This window comes from Gossypium hirsutum, chromosome D04, assembly GCF_007990345.1.
Source record: "Gossypium hirsutum isolate 1008001.06 chromosome D04, Gossypium_hirsutum_v2.1, whole genome shotgun sequence".
NCBI classification, from domain to species: domain Eukaryota; kingdom Viridiplantae; phylum Streptophyta; class Magnoliopsida; order Malvales; family Malvaceae; genus Gossypium; species Gossypium hirsutum.
In genome coordinates, this window is record NC_053440.1 from 11,748,551 (window position 1) to 11,757,877 (window position 9,327).

Genomic DNA, 9,327 nt, shown 5'->3' on the forward strand with positions numbered 1-9,327 from the left:
GGATTTTGTTGAATGAATACAGCTTGTATGCATGCTGCAGCAATTGTGCATGTTGTAGCAACATATTTTCTGTTTTAGTTGTAATGTAATTTAGTTTGGTTGAAAATGAACTTCGATGTTGATGTTTTGATAGGATGAGTGAGTGATAAGTCAGCTTATCCATGTGTACAAGCAATGTTTTAATAATTCCAATGCTAATTAGTGGGGTTAGTTGAATATTTGGTGATGTATTTGGACTATAAATGTATTGTTTTCATATTGAATGAGCAAGCATATCAGTTGAGTAAAGCAGATTGCTTCCTTGCTGCACGTTTGTGAGCAAGTAAATTGTTCTTTGTTTCTTCCTCATTTGTTCTCTGTATTGTTCTCTTCTTTTGCTACAGTCAAAAACCCAACAAATGGTATCAATGAGCCCAAGTCTTTAAAGGCTTGTTTTTGCTTCTGCTGCTTGTTAAGAAAGACAAAAAGCTATTAAAGCCTATCATCTTTGAGGGCTGCTTGTAAAAAAAAGACAACAACAGCTCACCCCTGTGAGACTCCCAAACAAGCTTGGGATAAGCTGAAGGAGGAGTTGATGGAGTATGTGCATGAAGACACTAAGGCAAGATGTATTTGAAGGCAAGTTGCCAACCAAGGCTGTGAAGGACAAGAAGACTCCATTTGAAGAACAAATATTTGGCACAAAAGACTAGGATAGTCAATTGTGTGAGCCAGATTTTGTTGATAATGAGGCGAAGGTTGAAGATGAGTTGAAAATGAATTGTTTGAGCAGAGTCAGCTTGAAACAAAGCATCTTGGGACTGCTAAGCTTAAAAAAGAACTGATGAATGATTGGTATTTGTTGCATGGAGGCCAAGGAGGAGTGTTGAAAAATGGTCAAACTTTTAAGGCGTAGCATTGATTATGCCACTCTGTTAAACAGAGTCTCGAGTCTATGGCGACCTTCAAAATCGTTTCGAATCATGGACGTGGAAAATGGGCATTTCCTCGTAAAATTGCAAAACAAAGAAGATTATGGCGTAGTCCTTACCCAATGACCTTGGATTGTGTTCGATCAGTACCTTACGGTGTAGCCATGGACAATGGAATTTAACACGTTTCAGCATTTCTCAATGATGGTTATTGCGTGGATACAACTACAGGCCTCCTCGGCTATCTATATAACAAAAATATCCTTAAGGAGATTGGTGGTTTAGGCTCCGTTCTTCATTGCGGCTGAGATGGGCTTTTAGCCAAAAAAGCACCTTTCTTTAAAAAGCAATGGAGAACACCCTCCATTTGATGGAAAAATATCAGCTTCTTAGAAGGACTTTTGAGCAGATGAAAAGTAAATTTTTTTAGCTTTTCAGCCAAAAAGTCCTTTTGGGTTGGTTACTTTACCTTTTTAGCCACACGACGCTGGTTCCCTCTGCTGTTACACTGCTCTCTGCTCTTTACTGGTTCCCTCTGCTGCTACGCTGGTTCCCTCTGCTGCTACACTACTCTCTGCTCTTTGCTCTTTGCTCTTTGTTGGTTCCCTCTATTGCTACACTGCTCTCTGCCCTCTGTTTTGTTCTGCCCTCTGCTGGTGAGTTTATCTTTTTCTTCTCTTATTCTCTTATTCTCTTCTTCTGTATATTGATTGATTTTCGTCTGGGATTGATTTTCCTGAGGATTAAGTTGGATATATTTTTTTTGTTGGATATATTTGGTTGAACTTATGTTGCTGGATCTTTAAGAAGATACCTATGATTGAAAACAAAACCTTGAAACTTGTCTGTGGAGATAGATCCCATGGATCCTTCTTTTCTTTTGGCACATTTTCTTAATGTTTATCCAAGCAAAGAATTAGATCTCGTGAGTCGTGATCGCTGCTGCAACTTAGAGATTCTAGAAGAGGCACATTTGTCATTGGTTTATTTAATTTAAAATTGGAATAAAAAAGAAGAGGGGCAGAAATATTCCTGTGCTGTGTTGCCTTCCTCAGAAGGGAAAAAAAGTCCATTTTGCGTCGAATTTTCAACGGTAGCCGTAGGGTTCCAAGCACTAACTGCCGAAATCGTTGAAATCATGTCCAATTCCAAAAGTCTAACCAGTCACCCCCATTAAATCAGTAGTCAACTCTAACTCCCATCCATGCCACCCTGCCATTGAATCTATTCTTCCCAGTTTCATCTAAGTTCTCATTCAAATTTATATATCTAGACTCATTCCATGTTGGAAACAATCATACATTCTCCACGCTATGAGTCATTGCATGATGGAAAATTAAGTAACTATATATGAACGTGGATCAAAGAGACTGGCAAGTTGGGAAATACCTTTTATCGGACAACAAAAACTCTTCAATGCATACACTAAACGAGCTGATTATTCCAAGCCAAAATTTAAACAGTAGGTAGGCACCCATTGGTGTTGGGCTTGACTTTTATAGCCTTTCCCCTAATTATAGGGTGAGATAATTATGAATCATATTGAAAATTGAAGGGAAAGCCAAGGCCTTGGTCTTTTTTCCCCAGATGCAGTAGCCAATTGTTTTATTAGTTGCTTCCTTCCGAGTAAACGTTTTAGTGGAGTTTAGAAATTGAATTGTGGGCTGAAAATGATTCTCACAATAAATTTTTGTTCATGTATATAGTTAATGTATATAGTTAAATTTTTGTTCATGTATATAGTTAAATTTTTTATACTGTTTTTTGTTAATACTGTTTTTTGTTCATGTATATAGTTAAATTTTTTATACATATGTAAACATATATATTTATGTGACATTTGATTTTCTTCATTACTTTACTGGCTAAAACGAATCTGTTCGTATACACAATAGATGAGTACTTTGGCGATCGAAGTTAGTGATGAAAAAGTGAAAGCAATGTAGGATAAGAGATTGACAGACATATTTTGTGATTTTGTATTAAAGAGATATTAAAAGGCAATAGGTCTGGTACTCATTTCACAAAAGATGGATGGTTGAAAATAATGACTAACTTTGAGAAAGAAACGGGCAAGAGTTTTTCACAAAGACAACTTAAAAATAGGTGGGATGCCCTAAAAAAAGAATGAAAAGCTTGGAAGAAACTTAAAGGCGAAGATACTGGTTTAGGGTGGAATCCTATAAAAAGAACCGTTGATGCATCTGATGAATGGTGGGAGAGTTGGCTCCAAGTACATTAAAAATTCTAAATATTTTTTATTTTTTATTTATGAGGTTATTGCCAATTACTATTATTAATCAACCATTTTATATACAGGTTGTGCCTGAAGCTAAAAAATTTAAAACATCGGGCATTGATCCTGAATTCGAAGGGAAGTTGGATCAAATGTTCATGGGGATAGTTACAACAGGTGATAAAGCATGGGCACCCTCTTCTGGTACACTCCGTAGTGATTTTTTTGAGGATGTTAACAACGAAATACCTGAAGAGAGTGAAGAAGAAAATATGAGAAATGATGTTCACATTTCAAATGATGTTCAAATTGATGAAAACGGTCAAAAAAGAAAAAATCCTGAGACGTCAAGTTCACATTTTAAAACTGGAAGAAAGAAATCCTTAAAGCAAATTGGAGGGGCTGCAAGATTTTCCAGTTAAATAGAAAAACTATGCAATGTAGTTGACAATATGAGTCAAGTCACATCTAGTTTGACTCCTGTTATGGATCCATATGGTATTCCACAAGCAGTCAAAATGCTTGACAGCATGTCGGAAGAAGTTCCAGAAGCTAGTCTGTTATACTTTTTCACACTTAGATTATTGCTCAATAAGGACAAGCGAATTATGTTTTTATCAATTAATCCCAAGATTAGAGCTTTGTGGCTTAAGACGGAAATTGAGGATAGTTGAAAATTTTCTGATCTTCTAGGGTTCAAAGATATCTATTTATGTGTAATCTTCTAGTTATAATGGCTTAAGCGAAGTATGTTTTTATCAATAGTTATTTATGTTTAGTTTTTAGATATTGAACTTATGTTCTATTTATTTATGTGTAATCTAGTTTTATTAATAGTTGTTTATGTTTGGTCTTTAGATATTGAATTTAGGTTCCACTTATTTTTGACTAAATTAGTTTTATTAATAGTTGTTTATATGTGATTTTGGATATAAAATTTATTCACAGGTGATGAGTATAGTTAAGGATTATAGCAGTGATGAAAGTGATGATGAAAGAGAAAAGAAAGAGATTTTACAACGCATGGAATGTTTTAACAGAATATTTGTTGTTGCATCTTCTTCCGTACAATTATATTACGAGAAGTATATATTGAGGCAACCATGCATGGATTCAAAACAGTCAGGTGAGACATGGATCCGAGAGATCCTTGACGGTCACGAATCACGTTGTATGATTAATTTTAGGATGTCTAAAATGGTATTCACAAGTTTGCTAAGAGTTTTGGAAACAAGATACAACTTGCAAACTTCAAGAAACATATCTTCTAGTGAAATGTTGGGAATTTTTTTATACATCCTGGGCACCGGTGCAAAAGTTTCCCAATGTCGAGAAAGATTTCAAAGGTCTGGATCAACAATAAGTCGATACTTTGCAGTTGTGCTTGAGAAAGTTTCAAGGATGACCACTGATCTAATTGCACTCAAAGATCCTTTTTTTAGCTCAATACCCGAACAAATACGTAATGATTCTAGATATATGCCACATTTTAAGGTTAAAATTTAATTTTATATTATTATATTTTAATATATTTGGTCGACTAAAAATATGCACGAGAGTAATATGATTATTTGTTCAGGATTGCATATGTGCAATTGATGGTACTCACATTGCGGCTATTCTTCCACTAAATGAACAAATTCCCTATATTGGAAGAAAAGGTATCCCAACTCAAATAATGTTATGGCAGTATATGATTTTAATATGTGTTTCACATTTGTCATGGATGGATGGGAATGATCGGCACATGACACTAGAATATTTCTTGAAGCAATTCGAGGTCCAAAATACAAATTTCCGCACCCTCCAAATGGTTAGATATTTTATTTATATGTGATTTTTTAAACAATAAAGTATAAGTTCTTTAATTGATTTTTTTATTAAAAAAATTCTCGAATTAATTGTTTGTTATATTATAACTTGTAGGAAAATATTATCTTGTTGATTCTGGATATCCTCAAATGAAAGGTTATCTTGGACCATATAGAGGTCAACGATATCATTTACTTGACTTTCGAAGAGGTAGACCGATTTCTGGTAAAGAAGAGATATTCAATCATTCACATTCATCATTACGTAGTGTGATTGAACGAACTTTTGGTGTTTTGAAAAAAAAATGGGTCATTTTAAGGGATATGCCAAGTTATAGTTTTGAAAAGCAAACGATGATCGTTGTTGCTACAATGACGATACACAATTTTATCCGAAAACATGTCGGTCGAAATGATGCAGATTTTATGGAATACGAAGATATTAACTCGGCATATGTGAATAATATTGATTCAGAAAATGCGCATGGTCCACAAAGTGATGATGACGACGACGACGATGATGATAGTGATGATGACGGTGAATCAAACAATTTTAATGGTTTTGAAATTGAATTAACAAAAGATGTTATAGCTTCTAGTTTAATGAATTCACTTTAAATTGTAAATGCTATTGTAAAATTTTTAGTATTTATATCTGATATATAAATATTATCCCCTTTTTAAAACTTCAATCCAAATATATCTAATATTTTAATTTGTTATGTTTGTGTTTTCTATGTTATGTTAATATCTAATATGGCTTATATATTTAAATACATTTTAAAATAAAATAATACAAATATGTTAAAAGCATTAATTAAAAATAAAAAATAATTTTTGTAATAATACAATTGTGTCAATATCTAATTACAAATATTTAATTATTATATTTAAATATTTAAATCTAGTTTATATATTCTAATTAAATTTAATAAATAATTAATATTAATTACTTAGAAATATTTAAAATTAATATTATATATTAAAATATTAACAGCAAGTTATAATAAATTATTTTTTTATATTTTTACTAAAATATCATAATATTAACTAATTTAAATATTATTTAAATACATATTTATTACTTTATAATATCATGTCTAAAATAGACATTTTATTCTTCAAAAATACTTTTTTACAATAATACCAAACATTTAAAATTTTTAAAAACATTTTTCAAAAGTACATTTCTACATCACTTTTCAAAATAAATAAAGAACTTAGTAATGCTGCAAAACTTGATTTTAACACTGATAATAGACTAAGGGGACATTTTACAAGGATGGCTATTTTTGTGAATTTAGATAAACCCTTAACATCCCGGATTATGATTAACGATAGACTTCAAAAAATTGAATAGGAATCTTTACCGTCCATTTACTTCTCTTGCGGGCGGTATGGTCATGTGAAGGGGCTTTGTTCTTTCTCGAATGGGGATAAAGATGGATCTGGTGAAAAAGAGGGGTTGAAAGTCACAGATTCGGTAATAGATTTTTCGGTGGAAGACTGCAAATACGGTCCTTGGATGGTTGTTGAAAGACGTACTCGCTGGAATGTGAAGGATACTCGTAAACCGACGGTGAATTTTTTGATTAACGGTGAAAGGGGGTCTAAATTCAGGGCACTTTCTACGAGGGTTAATTGAAAAAGGGAAAAAGGAAGAATTAATGGCAGATATTTCGGGATTAAATTTCAGAAAAGCTGATTTTATTAAAAGATTTGAAAGGAAGAATTTTAAAGGGAAAACAAACAGGATTGTTGGGCTGGATAAGGAAGCAATGGGTGTAGGCAATGTGGGTTGTGGGAGATTAATTGGGTCAAGTAAACAGGCTGAAAATATGGTTGTTGTGTCTAAGGAATATGGGTCATCTAAGGTGGGGAATTCGGCTTTGGGCTTGAGTCAAATGGGGGTAGCTGATGGGAAGGAATTAATTGGAAACCAAGACCCAAGTTCTAGCGGTTTGGGCGGCGAATTCTGGCTCATGTGAAATTACCACTTCACTGGGCCATGCATCATCAATACTTTGGACAAGCTCGATGGAGCTGGGTTACTTTTGGTGCCTATTAAGGATGCAACAATGGAGCCGGGTATCATAACGTTGCTTGCATAAGAGTATGAGAGTCTAGTAAGCAAAGCTAGACACGGAGAGCTTAAATTAATGTAGAGTCGCCACTAACCAATTAGGGCTGGGTTGGTTAGTCACCTATCGTTTAAAAGTTTAGAATTAATACTACGAAAAATCTTAAGAGTCTAGACTCGATCTCATCACAAAATTTTGGGTTCGGGAGTACGGTTGCGTGTAGGGAAGGTTATAGCACCCCACAACGCCTATCTGAGGATAGTCCTACAGGGTCTTGAGAGCTAGGTTTTTTTTTATTTAAGCATATTAATGTCTTAATCTAGGCTAAAATCTTATGGAAATCTTAAATAAAAACTCTAAAGAAAATGTCTACGGTTCAATTGTAACTCAATTAAGATGTGTTCACCAAACTTATCTAATTTGAAACTTAAATTATAGATTTTTACTTTTAACGGGAACCCTAAAGGATACCTAAATAATTCTAGTAAAATACCTTCAATTCTTAAAATTAATTCTATTTTAGAATTCTAAAAAAAACGTAGAAATTATCAATGAATTAAGAGAAATATTAAAATCCATCTACAACTTATTCGATCTTTTATTTTTATTTTTATTATTTTTAACAGATTTAATTAATAACGTTAAACCTATCAAGATCTTACAAAAGTATCCTATGTTGGGTTTATGATTTATCTTACTTTAAAATTTTTGATCTAAGGTTTAAATTCGTCAAAATCTTAAAATAATATATCTTAAATAACATTTATTAGCTTTCTTAAAAAGTTTCTAAAGTAAAATACTTAGAAAGACCTACTCATGATTTACAATTCACCTACAAAAATATTTAGTTTTAATCTTAAACAAATTCCTAAAGAATATTTACATATTAATTTAAGATTCTAAAGAGTAATTCTATACAAATTTAAAATTAGTTTAAAACCCTAAAAAAATATCCTACGTATTATTTATAATTTTTCTAGGGTAAATGGTAGAAAAAATCTTAAAGACTAACGTAACTTCAAATGTAAAAACCTTATGGTTTCATTAAAATGTAAAAACTTCAATGATTTCATTAAAACATAGCAACTACTTAATGAACTTCATGTCAACAATCATAGGATGGAAAAATGACCTAAAGTTCCCTCTTTTTAAATTAATAGTAATAAAATAGGAAAATTAATTTAATTGCCTAAAGTTAATAAAAAGTTAAAACTCTTTCAAAAATGACAATAATAAAAAGAAAACTTAAATAAATGAAATAAATAAGACCTTGACATAATGATGACAATAATAACAATAATACACCTTATTCATAATACAATAAAAGAATCAAAGTAACAAAAATAAATAATATTACAATGTATATGTAAGGAAAATGTGTAAAAAAATATAAATATAAATAAACATGAAAATAATTAAAGATGAAATCAGAATAAATAAAAACTATACAAGTGTGAATAAATATAAAACATTAAAATAAAGTGCATAATTGACATTAAATATATAAGGTATAAAGGCAAATGAAAAGGAAGATAGAAGTGTAAATAATTTATTAAAGATGGAAACAAAATGACATAGCTTAATTTTAGGACTAAAAGATAAAAAATGTGGAAGACGACTGGTGTAGCAATTAATTTGCTTTTAATTTTTAAATTTTGGATTAAATTGAAAGTTTGAATAAACAAAAAGGATTACGAGTGTAAATAGGCCAGAGAGTGAGGGCGGTGCTGCAAAAAAGGTGTATTTTTTCGTAAATTTAAAAAGTAAGGGGGGTGAGAATAAATTACCCATTTTTGGCACCTACAAATGAAAATAAATTGTTCATTCTTTCATTTTAACCTCATTTTTTTCAAAAAAAAAATCTTCCTATTTCTCTTTCTCCTATGTTGGCCATGGCTCCACCATCGGAGAGCCCAACGACTCTCCGGCCTCAGATGGTGGAGTTGCCGCATACGATGACCGAATTTTTTTTTTGTAAAATCAAAGAATTCTTTAAAAAATCACTACTTTTCTTAAAAATCAAAACTTTATTTTGAAAGAGTTGAAAAAGATCAAAAAGTTGTTTTAAAAAATTTAAACTTTTCCTTAAAAATGACTAAAAAACATATTTTTATTTTAAAAATCTAAACTTTATCTTTTTAAAAAAAAAATCAAAACTTTATTTTAAAAATTTGAACTTTCCTTTGAAATGACTAAAAAAAACATATTTTTATTTTTAAAATCTAAACTTTCTCTTTTTAAAAAAAAAATCAAAATTTTTCTTAAGATCAAGCCTTTTTTTTTTAAAA

The 9,327-nt window shown here is 31.5% G+C and overlaps 1 long non-coding RNA gene across 1 annotated transcript; it reads left to right on the forward strand.

Annotated features, from left to right (window-relative positions):
• The first annotated feature begins 271 nt into the window (after positions 1-271).
• LOC107904728 (uncharacterized) lies at positions 272-4,033 on the forward strand. The gene is made up of 2 exons (XR_001686308.2): positions 272-1,567; positions 3,231-4,033. It is a non-coding gene; the product is annotated as an uncharacterized lncRNA (long non-coding RNA).
• Positions 4,034-9,327: the final 5,294 nt, after the last annotated feature.